Source organism: Drosophila montana, unplaced genomic scaffold (assembly GCF_035044405.1).
Source record: "Drosophila montana isolate Dmon_TW-CO22-7 unplaced genomic scaffold, ASM3504440v1 contig_643_1, whole genome shotgun sequence".
In the NCBI taxonomy this organism is placed as follows: domain Eukaryota; kingdom Metazoa; phylum Arthropoda; class Insecta; order Diptera; family Drosophilidae; genus Drosophila; species Drosophila montana.
In genome coordinates this window covers 1-10420 of record NW_026998958.1, presented here as the reverse complement: position 1 = coordinate 10420, position 10420 = coordinate 1, and the positions used below count along the sequence as shown (strand labels likewise).

General features: G+C 36.9%; 1 long non-coding RNA gene across 1 annotated transcript; it reads right to left on the bottom strand.

The window, feature by feature from the left end:
• Positions 1-327: 327 nt before the first annotated feature.
• Positions 328-1805, bottom strand: LOC135439642 (uncharacterized). Its single transcript, XR_010438144.1, has 6 exons — positions 1656-1805; positions 1437-1598; positions 1302-1366; positions 1120-1224; positions 791-815; positions 328-715 (listed from the first exon to the last, which is right to left on the bottom strand). It is a non-coding gene; the product is annotated as an uncharacterized LOC135439642 (long non-coding RNA).
• Between the last annotated feature and the right edge of the window lie 8615 nt (positions 1806-10420).

Below are 10420 nucleotides of genomic sequence, written 5' to 3'. Positions count from 1 at the left end.
CAACGCCCGGCTTGCGATCCACTGCGCAGAGAGGGGTAATGCCATTGAGCGAGCATGATTAGGCAATCGATTCGCTCATAGAGAGATTAGGAGGAGAGCGGATCGGGTGCCCTTGTTAATGCCCTTGGCCTACAACTGGGCCGTTGACCCTAGAGTGCAGCTGTGCAGATGGGCAGCAACGGTGCCAGCCTCGTATGTATGCGTGTACCGAAATTCGGCACCGATGATGTTGCTGCCCAAAGGTACAGCAGGGAGTTCAATATGGGCAGCGGTCAACGGCGGGCGTGCCGTGCTCGAGGCGCGTACAAAAAAAAATTAACAAATGAATATTTTTTTCGAGGTTTAATAATGAAACATAAATTCAAACATTGTGTTACAATATACAAAAATTAAAAATATTAAAACTTATATGCGACACGGGACGAACAAATAAAAACATTTATAAAACAAATGACCCATGGTTCCGGCAACGAAGGGACAAGCTCTCGGACCAGAGAGGCCAACAGAGTCACACCCAGGCCAGGTTTCGACGCAGCGGCGCACATCAGCCATACCCTCGGCACACGTGTCACCGACGCTAACCAGAAGGACAGGCCAAGAAGCGGCCACGGGCGAGACCACGTCCACATCATCCGAGTGACTCCGATCCATAACGCCCACCCTCGCCTTGAGTAACAGGCAGAGGCACAAGTAGACTCATGTTCGATACCCCTGGCTAAGAAAATATTTTTTTTTGCATCATTAGAATTAGTTCCTTTGTAGAAATATGTATATATATATATGTACTTACGCCGAGTTTCACTTAAGAAAATTTCCTAAAGTGCGAACAGCGAAGGAAAGCCAAATAAATAAAAAAGAAAATATTTAGATTTCGTTAATTTGTGCACGAGCGATACCCGCTTATATGTACATATATACATACATATATGTCAGGCACCATATGTGCAGAATACCCATTATGATGGCCCTTATCGCCCCCACCCCCAGAGAGCTCTTTAGGCAGGCAAGGTATAATAAGCGCTTTTGACATATGTACATATAACCTCTTTCTTTGTGGCACATATATATACACGTATCTATTTAAGCGAGCACTTGCTCCCCCATTGGTGCAATAATTACCTGTTATTAGTATCTTTCCCCTTGTTTTTTTTTTGTTGACTGGCAATAACTTTGGCAGTGTTTTCGTTGCCTGTTCTCTTTAAAGTTGTTAAATAAAAATGTATTCTGTAAGATAAATAAAATGTTAGAAATTAATACAGAATTGTGATAATTATAAGGCAAAGCGAAGCAATACTACGCACCTGTTGACGAGCTGAAGACATACATATGTCAGCTTGCATATAATAAATTGCAGAATGGGGATACCCTGTATACATAGGAGATAAGAGATGTTAAAATTGTTAATAATTATAAGAAGCGCAACCAATTATACGCACCTACTGAAGAGAGAAATGTCCGGCTAAGTCTCAATTGATGGGGAGAGGCATGACAGCCGACACGGGCTGATGAAGGCCATCTAGTGGCCAAAATGAGGGAGACAAGCTCAGATGATCGTCTAAGGTAGGGCGGGTACGCTGGGTCCGGAACCGGGACCCGATCTGGAAGAGTCAAGTGGATAAATAGTGTTTTTTGTTAATTTATATTGAGCGTCTCACCTTTGTTGTTTACATTTTCTTGTCGTTACAGCTGTTAGTGTTGTTCATTTGATTATGTGGTTCATTTTGAATAGTGTTGTGTAGGTGGTTTGCTACAGACGTTGTAGCTTTGTTGATATCGATCGTGCGGACTGCGGACGAGGGAGTGAACTACACGCAGATGCCAAGTATTATAAATAGGGAATTTTCGATGTGACGCAACTTGTTATATACTTCAAATTTATGAAAATTATAAAATTGACTGCCTTTTAATGCTTTTGTGATATGGAACTATTTTTATAATAGTAAATAATAAAATATTAACAGACATTTATTGTACCTTTATTGATAACTAAAGGTTTGTGCTTAAAATTATAAAAGCAACTTTTTCATTCCGTTCCTGCCAGTGGAAAATTAAAATCTGCCGGTACAATCTTAAACTCCGTGTTTTTGAAAATATATTTAAGGTCCATCGAATAACGAACCAAAACTTGGAAAAGTACATTAAAATTTTGAACCGCATTTTCTTCAAGAGCGGTGAAATTGGCGCAAAACGTAACAAATGAATTCTAACAAAGATCTTTGAATATAAGTTTAAGTTTTAGTTGCGGGTGGAATTTCCAAAATCGCTGAAACACGTATTCAGTTATCGGATCTAAGAAAACTTAAAGTTTCCCCTAAAAAATCTCTTAGCCTACATTTAGCAAAAAGTGTAAAATATGTGTCAATTGAATTTTCTCAAAGATCTTTGCGAACGCGGTTCTATCCTTGATTTTTGCGAAAAGTATAAAACACGTCTAAAATAAATGTTCATAAATAACTGTGGAAATGAATTTGATCACGAAACGTCGTTCACCAAATCTTTTACACCAATATATCACGGAGGAATGGATTTTCGTAAAAGTGTGAAACATCCCTTAATAGAATTCGAACAAAGATCTTTGACAATGAGTTCGAGGCCGATCGGATGGTAAGCAAAAATGTTTCATACAAATGTATCTCGTAATTTTCCCATACTTGCGCGTTGAATTTCCAAAAATCCAGTCTGAGCGTGCACCTTCACTACAATCTTGGTAACTAATATTGAAACTTAATACTATGCCCAAAATATCTTCGATCTGCACTTTCCGGCAAGAAGGAGCGGATTTCCTGAAAAGTGTAAAACACGTCCTAAATGAATTTTCAGTAAGATCTTTGGAAATAAATTTGAACCTGAAGCTACACCCACCAAATCATTTACCCCAATTTTCACATAGGAGGGATGAATTTTCCTGAAAGTGTGAAACACCTCTTAAGTGAACTGGAACTGTTCGTTTATAACCAATCAGTCAGTCAGGACAGTTTTACATATAGAGAAGATTACAAACATCAAATTTCCATCACTAAGCACATTAAAATCTTAAAATTATTTAAATAAATTTTAATAGCTTCAATCATAAAATTGTGCATGTAGCTTCTACAACAGATTATACAGATCTTTTTTTTGTCATTTATACTACTGCTACTTCCACCCTTCGTCCCAACAAGGAAAGCCAAAGGAATAATTCCATAGGAGCCAAAGTTTAGTTAATTAAAGACACAATTTTAATGCTGCTGTCTTCCGCAAAATTTTAAATCAATATCGGAAGACATTAAAGATAACGTTTAGCTATATTGTGCGCTGTTCCCAAGAATTTCTTTACACATGTGCACTCAGACATACATTTCGGTGTTTTTTTAAGCCTATAAAGAGAATTGCAATTAAGGTTGTATTGTGTTTATTGTCATGAAAACTCAGTTCTTGGTATGGCAGGTACTTCGAATGCACAAGAGCGCTATGTACGAGAAGTATACACCGCCCCTCCGCCAAGCTTCACCGCACCTTCATGTAGACAACACTTGCAACATAGTTGCAGGCATCCGGCCAAAAGCAACATCAGCAGTTCTGCAGGAGAACGGTGCCTTATATACCTCATTGTACGTAAAAAAAACCATATATATCAAATTGTTCAGTTGAATAAGAATACTGACTTTATTTCGACCATTGAAAGAGTATGGACATGATTTATACTGCTCAATAATAACATTACAATAAAGGACATCACAGTCCTCTATTGCAACAACTCAGACGAGCTATAACTTAAGCTCCAGCGCAGCGACTGCTCCTAGGGTTCTTCTACTGCAACATCTCGGATAACCCACAACTTTGTGGCCGATTATAACTCTCCTTACACTAATACCTTGCACTAATACTTTTATATAATCATATATACATGAGTACGCTCTTTCTCCCGGAGCATATTTATGATAAGTTAGAACTGTAAGCTACATAACCTATGTGACAATTAAATAAATTCATTCTCAAAACCAACGTCAAACTATCTCCATGTCCTTTTTAATTATAAACTGTGTAATCGACACCGCCAGAGGGAACTAACTTTATTTTCTTTAATTTATTTTTCATAAATCTAGTACATCCCTTAACGTATTAAACAGGTAAAAAACAATATTTAAGGCTAAGCCAAACGCATGCGTACCGCTAGCTGTATTTGATGTTAAAGAATGTTCAGGGTGGCCCCTATTTGGGCATTTCCTATTCGAATCCCATGTCTTTCTTAGTAGTCTCATTTCGTCAAATAAGTAAAAAAATATATACATATGTAAGTCACATGTTTTTTCTTCTTTTCGTGTTTTTGGTTGTCTATTATATCTTCTTAGGAAATTCTTAATAAGTTTTGGGGTAAGTCTTTATTTCTAAGTATGTTTCAAATTTCGTCCTTATTTTCTGCTAATGCATCCGAATTTTATGTTTATTTTAAACCTTTTTATTATTTTATGATAAAATGCTTAGTATCCTGCCTGATACATTCGGCTTCATATACCACTTCAGTTTAAGTGTGCTTTTTGTTTTTTATTTACTAATATGTTCGATTCGTAATCGCCTCTCGCCACACCCAATCTCTTGTTGATTTTTGTACTTACAAACAAAATTGTAATTTTTGGCACGTAGCTCTTTTAATTTGATTGACTCGCAGTTAATTTAAATATTGTTCATCCAATCGAATATAAACAAACAAATAAAATAATGTACACATAAGAAACAAATCTATCTATATTTAAAGCTAAATAATAATTGGAATACGTGACTTTTTGCAAAGGGACAGCAGCTGCAGTTTGTTTATGCTAGCGCCTTTCTGTTAGTCACTTTTTGTTTATAAATGATTGTTGACAATATGTGAGCTTGGCTGCAGAAGGCATTCTGCTCTTATGATTTTTGCTGCTGTTAGCATTATTTGAATTCGGCCGCAGAATGCATGCTATTGTTATGATTATTCAACTTGTAAATACACAGTCGGTTATACCAAAGACAATATAAACACTAAGATGAGTAACGCCATACAACAAAATGCTACTATGCAGCTTGCTTTTTTGAAATTTAAGAACGAAAACGAAATTAGTACCATTGCGCTCTCACAGCCGAAAGAGTGAAAAGCTAAAAACATAATGTACTCTGAGCTTCGGCTCTATGCATTGAGTCATTGAGTAATAAAGAGACAGAGCTGAAGACTCACTCCGAGCTTTTTTTACCGTTTTAAAAATCCTGAGCGGTCGATCGGGTTGGTCCGCAAACGTAAAATCAAACTCAAAAATAAAGCTCATTTACTATAGGAAGCAACAACAAATCACTTGCAAAACAACAACAGTGCGCACGAAACCCCATTTGTTTTTTCGTCGTCCGTCTTGATCTTCAAAAGTTTCTGCGCGATGATGAGGATATAGGAAACTCAGTGCAACGAAAAGGGACAACTAATGCCACTGTGTTTGTTGCTGAACTGGCTAAACTTAAACTGTTTTACAAACTAATTTGGGTTTGGGAAATTTAATGAAAAAGTAAAATAAATTTTCATTTTGAAATGTCTGATATGCTAACATTGGTGTGATGTTCATTTTTTATTTCCTCAACATCAATGTTCTCCAAAATGGTAGGGCTTATCAGGTTTATGTATTGCAATTACATCCTTACCACGGACATCAGATAAGTATATATTGAAACATTGCTGGCCACTTTAGGAGTTAATCACTGGCATGCCCGTAGTATAAATATACTGACTACTGCATTAAAAATAATAGCAGGAAAATCAGGATAGTAATAACAAAATTAGAAAATGTAAGTCATGTCCTCTTCTTCTCCACTCGCTTTCAACTTGCAAGCAGCTGGACAGATTTTTATAATATTTCATTTTTCGATCAGCAAGGCACCCTTTCTCAAAATAGGGTATTTTAACTATTCATAAGTTCTGTAACCAAATACCACAAACCTTCTCATATACACATTTTTATCTAATGTCTGAGAATAATATAATATCGTATTTAGTGTGCAACTATTAGTACAGTCAATAATAATTGCTCTCTTGAAACATTCTATACCATTTCTCTAAATAAGGGTATCAATGCCTCGACGCGTCTCATCTCACACATATTGGTAAAAAAATATGCATGTATGTGTTTTCCAAGCCAAGGGAAGTATATGAATTTGAGAAGATTGCAACATTCTGTTGCGCATGTGACGTCACAGCTTAAGGCTTTTTGTGTGCGATCGTGGCGTACAATAAAGTAATACATTATTAAATACATGCATTATTATAAAAGACCCTATTGATATATTACTTTAATGTACGTAATAAAGATAGAAATATATTCTAAGCATCACAAGAAGTGAAGTTCGCATGATGTGATGTTGACTCGGCGTGTGCGTAACCCTTTGATTAAAATGGCGTGGCCTGCTCGCATTCGATTTTTCTACCTTCTTGTGCCGAGACTCGGCTATGCAACAACAACATTAGAACCCAAATAGTGTTGTTGTTTCTACGCGCTGCCTTGTTGGAACGACAGCGAAACCAGCAACAAACACAGTGGCATTATTTGTCCCTTTTCGTTGCACTGAGTTTCCTATGTCCTCATCATCGCGCAGAAACTTTTGAAGATCAAGACGGACGACGAAAAAACAAATGGGGTTTCGTGCGCACTGTTGTTGTTTTGCAAGTGATTTGTTGTTGCTTCCTATAGTAAATGAGCTTTATTTTTGAGTTTGATTTTACGTTTGCGGACCAACCCGATCGACCGCTCAGGATTTTTAAAACAGTAAAGAAAGCTCGGAGTGAGTCTTCAGCTCTGTCTCTTTATTACTCAATGGGCTCTATGAGAGCGGTGCAAGCAATTATGTTTGTATGTGTGTGAATATACATACATAACAGCATATTTGATTGTGTTGCTATTCACTGCCATTGAGCATTACTCAATGGGTTAACAGCTACAAAGAGAGGGAGACTGAGTAGCTTGCATATGCCTGTGTTACCGAGTATATATATGTTGCTCATGAAATGCGCTCAGACGGAGCGTGGGATGCACGCGTGAACAGAAACGGTCAGCTAGAGAGGCTAGTGAGCCGCGCTGCGTACTATGAGCCAGAGCCAATACATAAAGTGGCTCTGGGCTTGTTTAACGTATAATTGTAATTGTATGCAACAAAGTTTCGCATACTTTATATTTAAATACAGGGTGGTCTTTTAAGGCATATACACACTAGACCTCCCCTTTTAGAGGAATAACGTAATATAATGTAGTTATTTTTAATTGATTGTATTTTTTTTTGAATAAGTGTAAAATATTAAAATTGTAACATATAAAAATATATAATTAATTTTTAGAAATATATATATTTTTGTGTGTTTTGTTTTGGCTGATCACGCCGTTTTCTTTTTTCTTTAATATCTATTTTTTATACCCTGAACCCATTGAAAATGGGTAAAAAGGGTATAATGTTTTTGTGCAAAAGTATGTAACAGGCAGAAGGAAACATCTCCGACCCCATAAAGTGTATATTGTTGATCAGCATCAACAACCGAATCGATCTAGCCATGTCCGTCTGTCTGTCCGTCCGTTCGTCCGACCATCCGTCCGTCCGTTTGTATGAACGCAAGGATCTCAGAACCTATAAGAGCTAGAGTATTGAATATTTAGCTTTAGCTCCTCGTAGTCCCAGCGCAGATGGCGTTTGTTTCCGATAGTCGATAACTTGCCCCGTTTCCAAGTAATCGATAAAAATCGATATCGAAATTTGGCGTTGGAATAAGAGGGTATCCCCTAGTCGGAAGCTCCCTATTAAAACCTCTTACTTGCTTGTATTGGAAAAATGTAAAATGTAAAAATGTAAAATGTAAAAATGTAAAATGTAAAATGTACAAATATTATTTCATTTAATAATATTCTTAAGCATGGCCACACTAAAATGATTATGAAGTAAACATTTTTAACCTATCCCTATGATCTTTTTGTTGTTTATTCCTATTGTTTTATTTGATTAAGATGTTATTTTTGCCTTCTACTGATACTACTGTAGAGAGTCCTAAATATTCTGGATTCAATTTATGGCCAGTTTCATTCATTTAATATAACCTTATCTCCTACTTTTGCTTTAAAATCTATAACTTTTTTATCGTAATGTTCCTTATTTCTAGTCTTAAGTTTGTCTAACATAACTTTTGCTCTTTTATATGCTTGCTAAACCTAAACTTTGATTCCTTAGCGTAGTTTTCTATGTTATACAGTGGTTCTGTATACCATATTTTATTAAAATGTTTTGGCAAATTGTTTTGTTTACCGGAAACTAACTCATATGGACAATAATTGTGTGCCATAGAGGGGGTTGTGTTGAAACAGTATACGAAGTATTGAAGCCATACGTCCCAATCAGCTTTATCAACTGATATATATGAGCGTATGTATTCATTAAATGTTCTATGGCTTCTTTCTACTGTTCCAACTGTCTGGTGATTATGTGTCGTAGACGTTATGTTGTCTATTTTTAAATATTTGCACAAATCATTTATAATCGAATTTTCTGTTCCCATGTCCGTAATGAACGTCTTCATTGGACCGTACTTCAGAATAAATGATTCAAACATTGCTTCTGCTACAGTATTTGCACTTTTATTTGCAATTGGGGCGGCAACCAAGTATTTGGTTAAATCACATATTAATGTGACTATATACTCCTTCCCATTCTCAGATGTAGGTAGCGGACCAACAGTGTCCACGCTGTCGAAAGAACTTATTGGTGTTTCTGTCAGTATAGGTGGAGCTTTAGTGTGCTTTGTTGTTTTCATTTTTTGACATTTTTGTATGTACTCAGTTATATCTTTAGACATACCTTTCCAGAAATAATTTTATCGCCCATTTCTTTGAATTCATCAACTGAAACGAGTTCAAAGATATTTTCCCCCTGTATGCCCTTAAATTGGCCTATTTCGTGATAAGGATTTTAAGATCTATCTTTGAGTTCTTGAATGGTTATTCTTGATAACGCATCCGCTACATGATTATCTTTACCCTTAAAATACTCAACTGTAAACTCGTACTCTTCTAAATCAAGCCTCATTCTGGTTAATTTTGATGTGGGATTAAACATTGAAAATAGGTAAGTTAACGGTCTGTGGTCTGTTTTGACTGTGAAATATCTACCACATTCATATGGTTTGAAGTGATTAGTTGCCCAATGAATTGCTGATAGCTCTTGTTTTTAGTTAAAACTGCTCCACATACCTCTTTGCTAGCATCTGTGATTATGCTAAATTCTTTGCTAAAATCGGGGTGTTGCAGTAAAGTTGGATTATTAATGCCGTTTTAAGATTTTCAAAGGCATGCTGGCAATCAGCTGTCCATTCGAATTTTACATAATCTTGTTATGTGACGAGAATAATCGGCAAAATTTTTAATGAAGCGTCTATAATAGTTACAAAATGCAACAAATCTTCTAGCGCTGTCTGCGTCCGTATTTTGTGCCGTCAGGCACCATACCCTTATCGGTGCATTTGTGTCCGAGAAAAGTGACCTCCTTTATGAAGAATGAGCACTTATCTGGATGCAACTTGATATTGTTTTTTCTGCATAGATCGAAAACATTTGTGAGATTTTTGGTCATATGCTTTTCAGAACAACCAATGACAATTAAGTCATCCATGTATAGGAATGTATGAGATGGTTCAAGACCAGTGAATGAGATTGTCATCATTCTTTGAAAAGAATTAGGCGCTATTTATAAGCCGTAAGGTAATCGTGGGAAACAATAAGATCCATTGCTCTTAGAAAAATACGTTACATTTCTTGAATTTCCTTTAAGTTCTATTTGATGGAATCCAGACATTAGATATAGTCACGAGAGTAATTAGTTCTGATTGGTTCTGTTTCCAATCCAAAGATATCTGAATATTATGAACATAATTATGTCATTATTTTCTTATATGCTGGTGTAAAGTTCTTTTTATACCCTGAACCCATAGAAAATGGGTAAAAAGGGTATAATGTATTTGTGCAAATGTATGTAACAGGCAGAAGGAAGCATCTCCGACCCCATTGGTCAGCATCAACAGCCGAATCGATTTAGCCATGTCCGTCTGTCTGTCCGTCTAAGCTCTAAGCTCGTTCACATACTCCGCAGACCAACGAAGCCAAAATTGCTGTTTAACAGCTGTGATCTGCTCGTAACGATCCAAGTTGGATATGTTGTTGGTGATAATCTCACGCTCGGGCAAAGCGCGCGATGCATCTCCATTTAGAAAATGTCCTGCAGTGAGAGCACTAAAGTCGTTGGGATCAGCTGATAGTGGTAATAGCGGGCGAGAGTTAAGTTCTGCTTCTATCTCAACGACTGCGGTGTTCAGCTCCTCAAAGGTGAACCGGGTCTTAGCGAGGCTACGCAGCAGCAGACCCTTTGCGCTCTTGACAGCGGCCTCTCAAAGACCGACAAA